The sequence below is a fragment of the Zingiber officinale genome, chromosome 1A (genome assembly GCF_018446385.1).
Source record: "Zingiber officinale cultivar Zhangliang chromosome 1A, Zo_v1.1, whole genome shotgun sequence".
NCBI lineage: Eukaryota > Viridiplantae > Streptophyta > Magnoliopsida > Zingiberales > Zingiberaceae > Zingiber > Zingiber officinale.
The window spans coordinates 152,120,660-152,138,900 of NC_055987.1; the positions used below are offsets into that span (position 1 = coordinate 152,120,660).

The following is an 18,241-nucleotide window of genomic DNA, read 5'->3' on the forward strand; positions in this document are numbered from 1 at the left end:
GAAATAAATATCCATTACCATGGATCGAGGATTTGTTTGATCAGCTCGAGGTACATCGGTGTATTCTAAGATTGATCTGCGATCCGGATATCATCGATTGAGTCGAGATTACGATGTCGAAGCGACTTTACATGCGGATACGGTCATTATGAGTTTTGGTAATGTCATTTGGGCTTACCAATGCTCCGGTGATGTTTATGGATTTGATGAACCGCATCTTTACGGAGTATCTGGATCAGTTTGTTATCGTTTTCATTGATGACATATTGGTCTACTCTCGTTCAGGAGGAGCATGCAGCATCTTCGCGATCTTGGAGATTCTTGACGACATCGGTGTCTGTGAAGTTGACAAGTGTGCGTTCAGCTATCCTCGATTGGTTTTACGGGACACGTGGTTTCTAGCGGTATTTGATTGATCCTCGGAAGATCGGTACATCCTTGGTTGGGAGCGGTAAAGTCGATTCAGAGATCCATGATTTTGATTGGCGGATATTACCGGCGTTTTGTCGAGGGTTTTCGCGTATTTCTATGCCACGCCTTACCGGAAAGGCGTGAAGTTCATGTGGTCAGATGAGACCAGCTTCCGGAGCTGAAAGCGGAGATTAGTGTCGGCTCGGTTTTGGTTTTACCTTACGGAGATGACGGTTTTGTACTCTACACCGACGCGTCTTTAGGGTTTGGGCGCTGTTTTGATGCAGCATAGCAGAGTAGTCTCTTATGCTTCTCGTCGGTGAAGGAGCATGAGAAGAACTACCGATTCATGACTGGAGTTAGTTGCCATCATCTTTGCTCTGAAGCTATGGCGACATCATTTATACGGAATCACATTTGAGATTCTCATCGATCATAAGAGTCTCAAATATATTTTCACTCGGAAGGAGCTTAATCTTGACGGAGGAGATGGATGGAGTTCTAAAGACTACGATTGTACCATTAGCTACCACCGGAAAGCTAATGTGGTTGCCGATCTTTCGTGAGAAGTCGGAGGACTTTAGCTTGCCGGATTTTGGTTCTGGTTTGATTGAGTTTTGAGTTAGACCTTGAGGCGAGGGGCCAAGCGGCGGTATTACGGTTACCATGGTTGCTCGATCGTCGATCGGGACTAGGATCAGAGGCCCGGTGGTGATCGGCATTTGCGGTTCATTAGCGATCGGATAGCTTAGGCGGAGGAGTTCACGAGACGAGGAGGGTGTTATATACTTCCGAGGCATTATGCGTACCTCGGTCTCATCCGGTCTTACAGGAGCTACTTCAAGAGGCACACCGTTCTCGATTTGCGATCCATCCGGGGACCCGTATGTATCGAGACTTGAGGCGTTCCTATGGTGGAGCAGCATGAAGAAAGACATCGCAGTTCGTAGCAAGATGTCTTGTCAGTCAGCAGGTGAAGGCTGAACACGAGAGACTTGCCGATGATTCTTACTCCTGAGTGGAAGTGGGATCACATTACCATGGACTTTGTGGTAGGGTTGCCGAGGACACGACGAGGCCATGACGCGATTTGGGTAATCGTTGATCGATTAACCAAATCAGCGCACTTCTTAGCGATCCGGAGGACTGATTCCCTAGATCGATTGGCAGATCTGTATTGCCGGGAGATCATTAGACTACATGGTGTTCCGTTGAGTATCATTTCGGATAGAGATCCACGGTTTACGTCTCGGTTCTGGCAGAGTCTGCAGCAGGCCTTGGGTACACAGCTCCGTTTCAGTACAGCTTTCCATCCACAGACAGATGGACAGTCAGAGCGGACCATTCAGACGTTAGAGGACCTGCTGAGATCATGTGTTATGGATTTCGGAGGCAGCTGGGAGGACCATCTGCCGTTGGTAGAGTTTGCCTACAACAATAGCTTTCATTCGGCTATCCAGATGGCACCGTTTGAGGCGTTGTACGGTAGACCTTGTCGGACACCCGTCCTCTGGGATGAGGTTGGAGAGGCCCAGCTGTTGGGACCTCATAGAGTTCAGCAGGATGCAGAGTTGGTCCGTACTATCAGACGGAGGATGTCAGAGGCGCAGGACCGCCAGAAGAGTTACGCTGATCGGAGACGTAGACCACTAGAGTTCTCTGTGGGCGACCATGTATTTCTGCGAGTTTCACCCACGAAAGGGGTGAAGAGATTTGGCCTCAGAGGTAAGCTAGCTCCGCGGTACATTGGTCCTTTCGAGATCTTGGAGAGGATCGGAGCGGTAGCTTACCGATTGGCATTACCACCGTCCATGTCAGGCGTTCACGATGTATTTCACGTATCGATGCTGAGGAGATACGTACCTGATCCGACACATGTGCTAGCAGATATTCCGGTTCCAGTTCAGCCTGACATTACATATGAGGAGGTTCCGGTACGGATTCTCAACCGGAAAGAGCGTCAGTTGCGAAACAAGACTATCCGGCTAGTTAAAGTCGGATGGCAGCATCATTCAGACGAGGAGGCTACTTGGGAGCTTGAGGATACGATCCGAGCTCGATATCCCCATCTTTTCACTTGAGGTATGTGATTTAGTTTACCGTTCAGCATTTATACTTTCTGTTTGTTGTTAGTACTTGCTGATGGTAGATACTGAAATTTGGGGACCAAATTTTTATTAGTGGGGGAGAATGTAAAATACCGGAAAATAGGCGAATATTAATAAGGGAATTTTCCAGAATTTTTGGACATTTTTCGGGAATTTTTCGGAGCTCGTACGGACGAGTTAATGGGGATAAAAACGGGGTCGGAAAAGCCTGTTTAGGCTACCCAGTTTTAATAAGGAAAAGTTTTATTTTTATTTTTATTTTCCTTTTCTTTTTCCTTATTTATATTTTTTTCCCTCGTTACTGTGCCTACCCGAGCCCTAAACTGTTCCTCTCTTCTTCTCTCGCGCCCGACGTCGGCGGTTTCTTCTTCCCGAGCGTCGGCAGCCGGTTCATAGCCGAGTTTTTTTCTCCACTTCGCCTCCCAGTGCCGAGCTCTTCTCCTCCTCACTGCCGCCGTGACGCCGCCACCACAGCGCCAGCGTGCCCTAGATCCAAAGTCGGCCGTTTTCCTACTGCCGACGTCGTGCCCTAGCCTTTGTACAGCGCCATCGTCGCCCTTCCTCTGATGACGCTGACCCCTTCCATGCCCTAGCGCCGGTGCCGCCACCACAGTCGACGCCGAGGACTTCTCTTCTCTTCCTCTCTGTTGTGCCCAAGATTCAAAGGAGCATGCCCTAGATTGCCTCTTGCTGCCGGATCTGAACAAAATAGCAAGGTGAGTTGGGATTGTTGTATGATCCGTTTGAATTCAACAGTGATTCCAACAGTGAGGTTCGGTTTTTGCAGGGTTGTGCGCTGTGGGGAAATTAGCAGCAAGGAGGTCTTGCTGTGGTATACCTTGTTTCCAGCCAGCAATCAGCTCATCGTGTTCTATGTTCAACAACGACTGAGCTTGAGGTATAGTGTAGGAATTGATCTTAGTTGTTGAGGATTCCTAGTCGAGTTAGCAATAGTTGTTAACTTGGATTCATGTGTAGGTTTTAATGAAATCGAATAGTAGAATGGTTAGGGTTAATGGAACTAATCCTAATTGATTTTTAGTTCAATTCAATTGGGGTTCCTGAAGAAAATAGTTTGGTTTAGCTATTTTAGTTATAATTAAACTTAGCCAAACTGTATGATTTATTACAGGATATTGATTCGAGACGGTGTCTTGACGGGGGATCTGTTTTGGATATGATCCTTTTCGATTGGAGGCGGGTACTTTTGACTATTTGTCCTTGATATGCTTAGTAATGAAAATAATATGTTGTATTAATTGTGTTTCCTATTTGTTTCGGTTAATCACTGCCCAATACATGTTACCTGTTTGATTGATTGTTTGTTTGCATCTCGTATTGATCTTGTACCTGATCTATCATGCTCATGGGTAGTGATATAACCATGTTTCACATGTTCAGGACCTAGGTTTGATACCTTATTGATCAGTATATCTTGATATGATTTATTCACTATGGTGTCCGTTGTTATATGTCCAGAGGTTGGTTTAGTATATTACCATGCTTAGTGACATGCACCATTTGCATGATCGCATGCTGTGCGATAGATTGCTCCATTATTGTCGAGCACTTTGCCATTTTTCATCATTGGTGCTCGTTGTGGCCTTCATGGGTTGCGTGACATGGTACGTCGGTTGACTCTTCGGTGCTTCGTTGATCCGCTCGGGGGTAGTGTGGCCTGATGTACGTTAGAATTCCTCCCGTCATAGTGTCTGAGAGATGAGAGCATTCGCTCCCCATTTATGATTTGGGGTAGAATGATATGTACAGCATCCGTCCACTCGATCACTCATCGGGAGTAGTGTTCTTTGAGTGCATGTCGTCACAACCCTACCCACTTGGTCCCACTTATGTTGTGAGTTGGTTGGCGTCAGGGGTGACCATGACATTGGCATCATATGCATGATGCATTTATTGTTTGTGTTTGTGTTTGTTGCATTTATATGCTGCACATTGTTTGGATACCTATGTTTGACATGCATACAGGTCTTCTATACCTTTCGGACTGTTTGTCCTTATACCGGGTCCTGGTTAGTACAGATTCTCTCCTGTCTTCTTCGGTTGCATTTACCTTTATTTTTATCAGGAGACTGTACGCATGATTAGTGCTAGGTGTTATTTCTTTACTTTGCATATCAATTGTACTTGCTGAGTGTTGGACTCACCCCGCCTCCATTGTTGTTATTTTCAGGTTGATGCTGTCAGGAGGGAGTTCCAGTCGCTGGTCCCCACAGCACGTAGTGCTAGTCCTCTGCTGGGTTGAGTTGTTATTTTATTTTAGTTTTTTTTCTCTATCAAACTTTGTTTTAGTCTTGTTTTTGGATTTTACATATGGATATTGTATGGAATCCTTTCGTTTGATGGACTTGTGATATGATTTGGATTTTATTCTACTACATGCCTGCCTGGAGGGCAGAAGAGGTGAGTTCGTCGGATTTGAGCTTTACGAGTGTAGTGGAGTAGGGTGGATTTCGAGTCAGGGTATTATCTTTCTGTTTACTTATATAAACTGCGTGGTGATGGTTTATTTTGTTGTTATTATTCCAGCCGCATGTGGCTGAGGTATTTAGTGCTTGTAGAAAGTTTCAGATTGTCCACCGTACAGGGGAGATGCTGCCGAAATTTTCTTGGACAGGGACTCCTCTGGGGCGTGACAAAAATAAAGGAAAAAAATATATGAAATAAAAAAAAATATTTGAGGACATATATGAAGTCAGGACAAATAGAGGAGCACACAGAGACTGGTTTCATCCAATTCCGAGGTCTCTAGGTCGGTCAACCGTGGATTTAAGAAAATGTAGGGTTTCCAACGAATCTGTAATTCGTTGGAGATTTCCGACGAACTGGCAGATTTGTTGGAAACATTTCCAACGAATCTGCCAATTCGTTGGAAATCTCCAACGAATTATAAATTCGTTGCAAAGTATGGTATGGCTTAAAATCCCGTTTGACCGACCTAGAGACCTCAGAATCGGATGAAACAAGTTGCTGTGTGCTCCTCTTGGTCTCATGATTCTATAGATGAGCTCAAATATTTTTTTTGAAATTAGATGAATTTTTAACATCTAGGTCAATTGGATGAAATTGAATTTGAGCTTGAAAGTGTTAGAGTTTTAAATCAAATTGGAGTATAGTTGAACTTGCTAGATTTAAAAAATGATGTTCAAGTGCTCAGAACGAGGGGAAATTAGTTTGGTGGTGTTCGTAAGGTTCTCGTGATTATATCCATGAATTAAAAATAATTACGGAGCTAATTTATGTTGATTTGTGAATTTTTAAACTTGAGTTTATATTTTCTAACACATTGGGGATTAAAAAAAATAAAGGTAAAAAATATATGAAATAAAAAAAATATTTGAGGACATATATGAAGTCAGGATAAATAGAGGAGCACACAGGAACTGGTTTCATCCAATTCGGAGGTCTCTAGGTCGGTCAACCGTGGATTTAAGAAAATGTAGGGTTTCCAACGAATTTATAATTCGTTGGAGATTTCCAACGAACTGGCAGATTCGTTGGAAACGTTTCCAACAAATCTGCCAATTCGTTGGAAATCTCCAACGAATTATAAATTCGTTGCAAAGTATGGTATAGCTTAGAAACTCGTTTGACCGACCTATAGACCTCGGAATCGGATGAAACAAGTTCCTGTGTGCTCCTCTTGGTCTCATGATTCTATAGATGAGCTCAAATATTTTTTTTGAAATTAGATGAATTTTTAACATGTTAGAGTGTATACTAAAAGCCTAGCTTTTGGTATAAATATTTATCTAAAAATAAGAATCACATTGGTCAAATGTCTACATTTATGATAAATGTAGTTGTTCAATTAATTTATATTGTAGATAACATGGTGTGTGGTGTCACACACAGAGGATCATGTTATCAGTACCTTATAAATTATAAACAGTTGCTCACGACCATAATGGAAAGGAACAAACCATTGGAAGGTCGTAGTGTAATTAGGTATTAGTTTATCTTAACTATATAATTACACTAGTACACTTAGAGTGTATTGAGTAGGACCATTTGAGGTCGTTTCTTTTATACTGACTTTATAAAGAAACATAGACCTCGGTTATTATGGAAGTGTGTGCTCTTAATCCTAATATAATAACAAGCACATATATTTGATATTTATTTCTTTAATTTATCAATGGGTGAGATTTAGTTCGATAAATCAATAAGCCTGATAAGTTGGGAAATGGTATCACTTATAGTGTGTGTTGTTGATTATAGAAGGAAACTGTGTCCTAGAGATACTAGGTTGATAATGTCCTCAAGAGGAGCTCATAAGGATTGTCATGTTAAACCCTGCAGGTGGACTTAGTCCGACATGATAATAAAGTTGAGTGGTACTACTCTTGGACTAAGATATTAATTAAATGAGTTGTCAGTAACTCACTTAATTAGTGGACATTCGATATCTTAAACACAGGGAGACTAACACACTCATAATAAGAAGGAGCCCAAAAATGTAATTTGGGATTGGTGCGGTAGTTCAATAATAGTTCTTTAGTGGAATGAATTATTATTGATGAAATTAAGTTGTGTGTTCGGGGCGAACACGGGATGCTTAATTTCATCGGGAGACCAAAACCAATTCCTCCTCTCGGTCCCTATCGTAGCCTCTAGTATATAGAGATTTATACCCACCGCATACCCACCTTCTTACCCATCCAATGGGGCCGACCAAGCTAGCTTGGAACCCAAGCTAGGGCCGGCCAAGATCAAGTGGATGAGTCATGTAGGTGGCCGGCCAAAGCTTGGGTCCCAAGCTTAGGTGGCCGGCCACTAGAATATTAAAAGGATTTTTATTAAAATTATTTCTTATGTGGATATCATGATTTTAAAAGAGAGTTTAAAAATTAAAAATTTCCTTTTATAACTTTCTACAAAAGATTAAGAGAAGAGATTAATCTCTTTCCTTATTTGTAGATTAAAAGGATGGTTTTAATTTTTGGTAAAAACTTTCCTTATTTGTAAATCATCTACATGTTTAAAAGAGAGTTTAAAATTTGAAATCTTTCCTTATTTGTTGATTAAAGGAGGATTTTAAATTTTAAGAAAACTTTCAATTTTAATCATGTTCATGATTTAAAAGAGAGTTTAAAATTAAATATTCTCTTTTATAAGTTTCTACAAAAGATTAAGAAAAGATTTGATATCTTTCCTTATTTGTAGATTAAAAGAGATTTTAATTTTTAGAGATAACTTTCTTTTTATCCACATGTTTAAAAGAAATATTTTAATTTATAAAATTTCCTTTTTATTAACCACCATGAAGGGAAAAATTATTTGAGAAATTTTTATAAATTTCCGGAAGCAAATTAGGAAGTTTTAATTCTTGTGTGAATTAAAATTTCCTTGATTTGTGGAATGGTGTGGCCGGCCATTGTATTTGTAAAAAGGAAATTATTTTTAATTAAATAAAATTTTCTTTTTCATGGCAAAATAATTAAGGAAGTTTTTAATTAAATTTCCTTATTTGCCAAGACCAAGGATTATAAAAGAGGGAGTAGAGAAGGCTTCATGGTGAACAACTCTATTCTATTCTTCCTCTCTTTTCCTCCTTGGTGGCCGGCCCTAGCTTCTTTCTTTTCTCTTCTTCTTATGGCCGGCGGCAATCCCTCTTGGAGCTCTTGATGGTGGCCGGTTCTAGCTAGGAGAAGAAAGAGAGAAAGGAGGTTTTATTTCTTGCATCCCTTGGAGCTTGGTGGTGGCCGGACCTCTACTTCTCTTGGAGAATTTTGGTGGCCGAAACCTAGAAGGAAGAAGAAGGTGCTTGGTGGTTCTCATCTCGGAAGATCGTTGCCCACACAACGTCCGAGGTTAGAAGAGGAATACGGTAGAAGATCAAGAGGTCTTTCTAAAAGGTATAACTAGTATTTTTCCTTTCCGCATCATACTAGTTATTTTTGGAAATAATACCAAATACAAGAGGCTTACGATTCTAGTATTTCGAATATGTTTTTCGAAGTTGTGTTCTTTTATTTTATTTTTCCTTGTGATTTGATTGTTCTTTTCGGTTAACCTAAAGTTATTTTAGGAAATTAAATATTAGATTTCTATAAAAGGTTTTGTCTAGTCGGTGGTGGTTGCTCCCATATCCAAGAAGGTCATGTGCCTCGCCACGTCAGTACTGGGAACCAATTATAGAAATTAATATTTAATGGAATTAATAACTTAAGGTGATTTGGGTCGAACGTGTTAAGTTCCGCAGGAGATCCAAGTCAAAACCTAAAAGAACAAATAGATTAAGTTTTGGATCAAACGTGTTAAGTTCCGCAGGAGATCCAAAATTTAATTTAAAAGAACACATGGTAGCTAGGAAAAGGTTCAGACCTTTGTACAAAATTTTTGTACAGTGGAACCTCTAGGTTTTCCGAGTAGCAACCAACAATTGGTATCAGAGCTAGGGATTTGCCTCTGTGTATTTGGTATTTGTTTAATTATGCACATGTCATACGTAATTTAGGCAGGATAATAGTAGGATGTGCTAACTTTGTGGATGCAGGATCCAACTATTATGGCTTATAGTTATTATGTGTGTGATTGGACCCTTGGACATGTCAAGGGCATTTTATTGTGTGTGCATGATTGTATTATAAAATACAGCAGGAGCTGTATTTAGTTTTATTAGGATTTTATTTTTTGATCTAGATACATGTACATTCCTTCGAGGAATATAGGATCGAAAAATGTAAAAATTCTATATATGTCGCGAATCGAATCTTGCAAGGCGTGGAACTTTTTGAGGACCAGAGGCGCAACGGAACAAGGAGCAAGATGGATGCGACAACTAGACCCGGTGGCAGTGGCCAAAGATGGCAACAGCTAGGGTTGGTGACACACGGAAGACAACAATAGATAAAAGCCATAATAGTTGAAAATTAGATTTTCTATTTATTGCTTTTATATTGTACTGTGTGTGCATGTTAGTATACATAGACTAGTATAGTTAAAAATTCCTCGTTTATAAATAACTAAGTGGGAGAGGGATTTTAAATAAATCCCATGGTCTCCATTACTGGTTTGTAAGTGATGCAAACAAGCTTGCGCGTTGGCTCTGAGTGCCTTCCTCCATAACGGATGAGCTTGTTTGTGGATCACTAGAACAGACTTCCAATTTTGGATGACTATAGGAAGTTAATTAAGAGCGTGTGATCTTCCCCAACGGAAGGGGCATAATCTTATTAATGGACTTAGTGTCAAGTAATGGTATACACTTAGGCATGTCTAATAGTATCCTCCCCATCGGAGTCACTGCTATTATTTGTGTGACCAAAGAAAACCAACTATTAATTTGTCAAATAAAGCAAGATAAAAACCCCTCTTACAAATGTTTGATTTTGTATCGTCCACACTAACGTGGCATACAAAATTCACGGTGTTTGAGGTAATTTTATTTGTCATAAAGATTTATTGACAAGATAATTAATGGGTAAAACCCTCCTCTTACAAATGTTTAAATTTATATACGTCCACACTAACGTGGCATGCAAAATTCACGGTGTTTGAGGTGTTGGTGAATTTAAATAATATTGTTTGAGGAATCAATGTTATTTTAAATTCAAAGAGTTTTGACCAAATATTTGATCAAAGACAGATCAACTATTAATTTTATTCGTCATAAAGTAAAGTTGACGAGATAATAAAATTAATGAATAAAATCTCCTCTTCGATTTTGTATATACAAAATTCATGGAGATTTTAAGGAGTTGATCTTGACCAAATATTTTTGTGATTCTTAGGATGTTTGTCAATCCCTAGTAGTCATACTATAGAAAAAGACTTAGTAGTCCCAATTGTAATGATTGGAAATAGGACTTGGACATTAAGGTAGATTGTCTTCTTAGAACTAAGAACAATTTAGGTGTATTTAATTCATTAGTTGAAACATGTCTAGTGGTGTTATCTACCAGAACCTGGAGTGTAGATACAAGATGCCATTAATCATGTCTGCAATTCAGGGTTCCAGGAAACCCGACAACTAAATGAAAGGTAAATCACCGTCCACATGAGCACTACTGTAAAAGTGGTAGTTGTTGCAGTGGGAGATGTTTATCCTTTGATAAGAATAAAATATGGATTTTAAGTAATTGTCTTTACGTACCAAGTTTAGAAAGAACCTGATTTCAGTTTCTAAACTATTATATATATTGTGTCTATTTTGATAACAAAGATGTTATCAAGAAAAATAAGGAAATTATCTATTCTGGTATGATGGTTGACAATTTATAATCCAATAACTCCCACGATGCAACAAATGGAAATTAGTAACACATCTTCTAATTTTAAGAGAAAGCAACCTTCAGAAAAGAACCAATTATATCTTTGGCATCTAAAAGCTAGGTTATACTTGAGTAGGATTCATTGGTAGCTGATGAACTTTTGGGTTCATTAGGTAGTGGAAATCTTTCCAACCTGCGAGTCTTACTTAGAAAGAAAATAACCAAGAAGCTTTTAAGGGGTATGGAGTCAAATATATGTTGAAATTGGTTCATTCTGATTTGTGTGATCCTATGACTATCCAGACAAGAGGTAGTATTGAATATTTTGTCTATAGACAACTATTCAAGATACAAATAAATTTACTTAATGTGCCGCAAGACTAAGTACTTTGATTAGTTCAAAGAGTACAAGGCTGATGCGGAGAAATGTTAAAGTAAAAGTCACTATGGTAAGATCGTAGTGGCAAGTACCTCTTGGGAGAATTTAGGAGTCACTTATCAGAAGTTGGATTTCAATCCCAACTAACTGCATCTGGTACACCCCAACAGAATGGTGTAGTAGAAAGAAGGTATAGGACTCTTATGGAATAATTAGATAAGTGATGAGTTATTCAGAAAATTACCAAATTTGTTTTAAGGATATGCTCTGGAAACGAAAGTGAACGTAGTACCTTCCAAAGTCATAACTCTCTACTCATATAGAGTTGCTGAATAGGCGTAAGCCTATTTTGAAGCATATTCGGATTCGGATAATCCAGCACATATGAGAGATAATGATAAGGATAGGAGTTCACTTGTTTGTAAGTTATCCTAGATAAACAAAAGTAGGTTTATAGTCTTAAAAATCAGAAGGTCATTGTTAGCATCAATGACTGTTTTTTAGAAAAGGACTATATAATGAACCACGTGCTCATAAGTAAATTTGTTCTTAAGGAAATAATAAAAGACATGTCTAATCTAGTACCAACTGTACAAGATGAGATACCACAAGGAAAACTGCAACACGTATCACAAATGATACACAATTAAAAAAAAAAAATGCCTTGTCGTAGTGGGAGGGTTGTTAAGCAACCTTAAAAGATTCATGTTTTGGGAGAGTGTTTGAACTCGATCCTTGAAGGACACGAACCTGATCTCCGGACATGTGACGAAGCACTCCAAGATAAATATGCAGCATCTTGGCAAAGAGTAATAAATAATAGAATTAGAATATATGTATTCTAATAAAATCTGGAAGCTTGTAAAACCACCAAGTGGTGTAAAAGCCTTTGGGTGTAAAAGGTCTATAATAGGAAAAGAAGGATAGACAGGAAGGTAGAAACTTTCAAGGCAAGGCTTGATGAAAAAGGAAACTTTTTCACTGGTAGCCATGCTTAAGTCTATCCGGATTCTTTTATCTATTTGGCAAGTGGATGTCAAGACAGCATTCCTTAATGGAAGTCTTGAAGAAAGCATCCATATAAAGCAACCAGAAGGGTTCATTGCAAAGGGCTAAGAGCATCTTGTGTGCAAGCTCAATCAGTCTATGGACTGAGGCAAAGCTTCAAGGTCTTAGAACATCCGGTTTATTAAAGTCTATGGATTTATTTAGTAACCGGATAAGTCTTGTGTATACAAAAGGCGTGATAGAAACGTGGTGGTATTTCTTGTACTATACGTAGATAACATTTTTGGTAGTTGGAAACAATATCAAAGTGTTGTCAGAAGTAAGGGTATGGTTGTCCAAACAATTCGATATGAAGAAATGTAAATATTCTTGAGATCACAGTAATAAGGGATCACAAGAAAAGAATATTTTACTTATCCCAAGCTAAATACATCGAAAAAATCCTTGCTTGTTTTAAGCATACAAAAACTCCAAGAAAGGTTTCTTACCTTTTCAGGATAGAGTAACTTTATCTAAAGATGTCTCTGTAGACATCAAAGGAGATAAAGGAAATAAAGGCAGTTCTTTATGCTTCGGCTGACAGAAGCCTAATGTATGCTATGCACGAGATCAGAAATCTGTTTTGCCAAGGACATAGTTAGCAGATATCAAAGTAACTCTAGACAAGGACAGTGGACTGCAGTAAAGCATATATTGAAGTACCTTAGAGGTACTAGAGATTATATGCTAGCTTACAAGGCAGTTAATTTGGTCCTTGTGGGTTACATGGATTTTGATTTCCAATCGGATAGGGACAATAATAAGTCAACCTCGGAGTTTTGTGTTTACTTTAGGAGGTAAAGTCATAACTATGGAAGAGTGATAAGCATAGGTGTTTTTCTGGACTCCACCATAGAAGTTTAGTATATGGCAAGCCTCTGAGGCAGCCATAAAAGCTGAATGACTCAATAACCTCAAGATAGACTTAGATATGATTTATGGTTTGTCCAAAGATTAATACAATTTATTGTAATAATGTTGGTGCAGTAGCAAACTCGAAGAAACCATAAGTCTATAAGGCAAGTAAACACAATAGAGCGCAAGTACCACCCAATACGAGAAATCGTATAAACGAGGAGAAGTTGTTGCCGCCTAGATTGCATCAGGTGATGACCTATAGATCCATTCACTGAGGTCCTTAAGGCGAGAGCTTTTGATGGACATGTTGAAGGGTTGGGAATCAGATGTATGGCAGCAGATATGGCAGCTTAGTCTTTTAGTATAAGTGGGAGATTGTTAGAGTGTATACTAAAAGCCTAGCTTTTGGTATAAACATTTATCTAAAAATAAGAATCACATTGGTCAAATGTCTACATTTATGATAAATGTAGTTGTTCAATTAATTTATATTGTAGATAACATGGTGTGTGGTGTCACACACAGAGGATCATGTTATCAGTACCTTATAAGTTATAAACAGTTGCTCACGACCATAATGGAAAGGAACAAACCATTGGAAGGTCGTAGTGTAATTAGGTATTAGTTTATCTTAACTATATAATTACACTAGTACACTTAGAGTGTATTGAGTAGGACCATTTGAGGTCGTTTCTTTTATACTGACTTTATAAAGAAACATAGACCTCGGTTATTATGGAAGTGTGTGCTCTTAATCCTAATATAATAACAAGCACATATATTTGATATTTATTTCTTTAATTTATCAATGGGTGAGATTTAGTTCGATAAATCAATAAGCCCGATAAGTTGGGAAATGGTATCACTTATAGTGTGTGTTGTTGATTATAGAAGGAAACTGTGTCCTAGAGATACTAGGTTGATAATGTCCTCAAGAGGAGCTCATAAGGATTGTCATGTTAAACCCTGCAGGTGGACTTAGTCCGACATGATAATAAAGTTGAGTGGTACTACTCTTGGACTAAGATATTAATTAAATGAGTTGTCAGTAACTCACTTAATTAGTGGACATTCGATATCTTAAACACAGGGAGACTAACACACTCATAATAAGAAGGAGCCCAAAAATGTAATTTGGGATTGGTGCGGTAGTTCAATAATAGTTCTTTAGTGGAATGAATTATTATTGATGAAATTAAGTTGTGTGTTCGGGGCGAACACGGGATGCTTAATTTCATCAGGAGACCAAAACCAATTCCTCCTCTCGGTCCCTATCGTAGCCTCTAGTATATAGAGATTTATACCCACCGCATACCCACCTTCTTACCCATCCAATGGGGCCGGCCAAGCTAGCTTGGAACCCAAGCTAGGGCCGGCCAAGTCCAAGTGGATGAGCCATGTAGGTGGCCGGCCAAAGCTTGGGTCCCAAGCTTAGGTGGCCGGCCACTAGAATATTAAAAGGATTTTATTAAATTTATTGCTTATTTGGATATCATGATTTTCAAAGAGAGTCAAAAAATTAAAATTTCCTTTTATAACTTTCTACAAAAGATTAAGAGAAGAGATTAATCTCTTTCCTTATTTGTAGATTAAAAGGATGGTTTTAATTTTTGGTAAAAACTTTCCTTATTTGTAAATCATCTACATGTTTAAAAGAGAGTTTAAAATTTGAAATCTTTCCTTATTTGTTGATTAAAGGAGGATTTTAAATTTTAAGAAAACTTTCAATTTTAATCATGTTCATGATTTAAAAGAGAGTTTAAAATTAAATATTCTCTTTTATAAGTTTCTACAAAAGATTAAGAAAAGATTTGATATCTTTCCTTATTTGTAGATTAAAAGAGATTTTAATTTTTAGAGATAACTTTCTTTTTATCCACATGTTTAAAAGAAATATTTTAATTTATAAAATTTCCTTTTTATTAACCACCATGAAGGGAAAAATTATTTGAGAAATTTTATAAATTTCCGAAAGCAAATTAGGAAGTTTTAATTCTTGTGTGAATTAAAATTTCCTTGATTTGTGGAATGGTGTGGCCGGCCATTGTATTTGTAAAAAGGAAATTATTTTTAATTAAATAAAATTTTCTTTTTCATGGCAAAATAATTAAGGAAGTTTTTAATTAAATTTCCTTATTTGCCAAGACCAAGGATTATAAAAGAGGGGGTAGAGAAGGCTTCATGGTGAACAACTCTATTCTATTCTTCCTCTCTTTTCCTCCTTGGTGGCCGGCCCTAGCTTCTTTCTTTTCTCTTCTTCTTATGGCCGGCGGCAATCCCTCTTGGAGCTCTTGATGGTGGCCGGTTCTAGCTAGGAGAAGAAAGAGAGAAAGGAGGTTTTATTTCTTGCATCCCTTGGAGCTTGGTGGTGGTGGCCGGACCTCTACTTCTCATGGAGAATTTTGGTGGCCGAAACCTAGAAGGAAGAAGAAGGTGCTTGGTGGTTCTCATCTCGGAAGATCGTTGCCCACACAACGTCCGAGGTTAGAAGAGGAATACGGTAGAAGATCAAGAGGTCTTTCTAAAAGGTATAACTAGTATTTTTCCTTTCCGCATCATACTAGTTATTTTTGGAAATAATACCAAATACAAGAGGCTTACGATTCTAGTATTTCGAATATGTTTTTCGAAGTTGTGTTCTTTTATTTTATTTTTCCTTGTGATTTGATTGTTCTTTTCGGTTAACCTAAAGTTATTTTAGGAAATTAAATATTAGATTTCTATAAAAGGTTTTGTCTAGTCGGTGGTGGTTGCTCCCATATCCAAGAAGGCCATGTGCCTCGCCACGTCAGTACTGGGAACCAATTATAGAAATTAATATTTAATGGAATTAATAACTTAAGGTGATTTGGGTCGAATGTGTTAAGTTCCGCAGGAGATCCAAGTCAAAACCTAAAAGAACAAATAGATTAAGTTTTGGATCAAACGTGTTAAGTTCCGCAGGCGATCCAAAATTTAATTTAAAAGAACACATGGTAGCTAGGAAAAGGTTCAGACCTTTGTACAAAATTTTTGTACAGTGGAACCTCTAGGTTTTCCGAGTAGCAACCAACATAACATCTTGGTCAATTGGATGAAATTGAATTTGAGCTTGAAAGTATTAGAGTTTTAAATCAAATTGAAGTATAGTTGAACTTGCTAGATTTAAAAAATGATGTTCGAGTGCTCAGAACAAGGGGAAATCAGTTTGGTGGCGTTCGTAAGGTTCTCGTGATTATATCCATGAATTAAAAATAATTACGGAGCTAATTTATTTTGATTTGTGAATTTTTAAACTTGAGTTTATATTTTCTAACACATTGGGGATTAAAAAAATAAAGGAAAAAATATATGAAATAAAAAAAATATTTGAGGACTTATATGAAGTCCTCAACCCGTTTGAGGACAAATAGAGGAGCACACAGGAACCGGTTTCATCCAATTCGGAGGTCTCTAGGTCGGTCAATCGTGGATTTAAGAAAATGTAGGGTTTCCAACGAATTTATAATTCGTTGCAAATTATGTTATAGCTTAAAAACCCGTTTGACCGACCTAGAGACCTCGGAATCGGATGAAACAAGTTCCTGTGTGCTCCTCTTGGTCTCATGATTCTATAGATAAGCTCAAATATTTTTTTTGAAATTAGATGAATTTTTAACATCTAAGTCAATTGGATGAAATTGAATTTGAGCTTGAAAGTGTTAGAGTTTTAAATCAAATTGGAGTATAGTTGAACTTGCTAGATTTAAAAAATGATGTTCGAGTGCTCAGAACGAGGGGAAATCAGTTTGGTGGCGTTCGTAAGGTTCTCGTGATTATATCCATGAATTAAAAATAATTACGGAGCTAATTTATGTTGATTTGTGAATTTTTAAACTTGAGTTTATATTTTCTAACACATTGGGGATTAAAAAAATAAAGGAAAAAAATATATGAAATAAAAAAAATATTTGAGGACATATATGAAGTCAGGACAAATAGAGGAGCACACAGGAACTAGTTTCATCCAATTCGGAGGTCTCTAGGTCGGTCAACCGTGGATTTAAGAAAATGTAGGGTTTCCAACGAATCTGTAATTCGTTGGAGATTTCCAACGAATTGGCAGATTCATTGGAAACATTTCCAACGAATCTGCCAATTCGTTGGAAATCTCCAACGAATTACAGATTCGTTGCAAAGTATGGTATGGCTTAAAAACCTGTTTGACCGACCTAGAGACTTCGGAATCAGATGAAACAAGTTCATGTGTGCTCCTCTTGGTCTCATGATTCTATAGATGAGCTCAAATATTTTTTTTTGAAATTAGATGAATTTTTAACATCTAGGTCATTGGGATGAAATTGAATTTGAGCTTGAAAGTGTTAGAGTTTTAAATCAAATTGGAGTATAGTTGAACTTGCTATATTTAAAAAATGATGTTCGAATGCTCAAAACGAGGGGAAATCAGTTTGGTGGTGTTCGTAAGGTTCTCGTGATTATATCCATGAATTAAAAATAATTACGGAGCTAATTTATGTTGATTTGTGAATTTTTAAACTTGAGTTTATATTTTCTAACACATTGGGGATTAAAAAAATAAAGGAAAAAAATATATGAAATAAAAAAATATTTGAGGACATATATGAAGTCAGGACAAATAGAGGAGCACACAGGAACTGGTTTCATCCAATTCCGAGGTCTCTAGGTCGGCCAACCGTGATTTTAAGAATATGTAGGGTTTCCAATGAATCTGAAATTCGTTGGAAATTTTCATCGAATTGGCAGATTCGTTGGAAACATTTCCAACGAATCTGCCAATTCGTTGGGAATTTCCAACGAATTACAGATTCGTTGGAAAGTATGATGTGGCTTAAAAATCCGTTTGACCGACCTAAAGACCTTGGAATCGGATGAAACAAGTTCCTATGTGCTCCTCTTGGTCTCCTGATTCTATAAATGAGCTCAAATATATTTTCTGAAATAAGATGAATTTTTAACATCAAGGTCAATTGGATGAATTTGAATTTGAGCATGAAAGAGTTAGAGTTTTAAATCAAATTGGAGTTTAGTTTAACTTGGTAGATTTAAAAAATGATGTTTGAGTGCTCAGAACTAGGGGAAATCAGTTTGTTGGCATTCGTAAGGTTCTCATGATTATATCCATGAATTAAAAATAATTACCGAGATAATTTATTTTGATTTGTGAATTTTTAAACTTGAATTTAATTTTTTCAACACATTAGGGA

The 18,241-nt window shown here is 37.7% G+C and overlaps 1 long non-coding RNA gene across 1 annotated transcript; it reads left to right on the forward strand.

Annotated features, from left to right (window-relative positions):
- Window positions 1-2,835: 2,835 nt before the first annotated feature.
- Window positions 2,836-3,717, forward strand: LOC122011239. The gene is made up of 3 exons (XR_006119934.1): window positions 2,836-3,235; window positions 3,307-3,417; window positions 3,652-3,717. It is a non-coding gene; the product is annotated as an uncharacterized LOC122011239 (long non-coding RNA).
- Window positions 3,718-18,241: the final 14,524 nt, after the last annotated feature.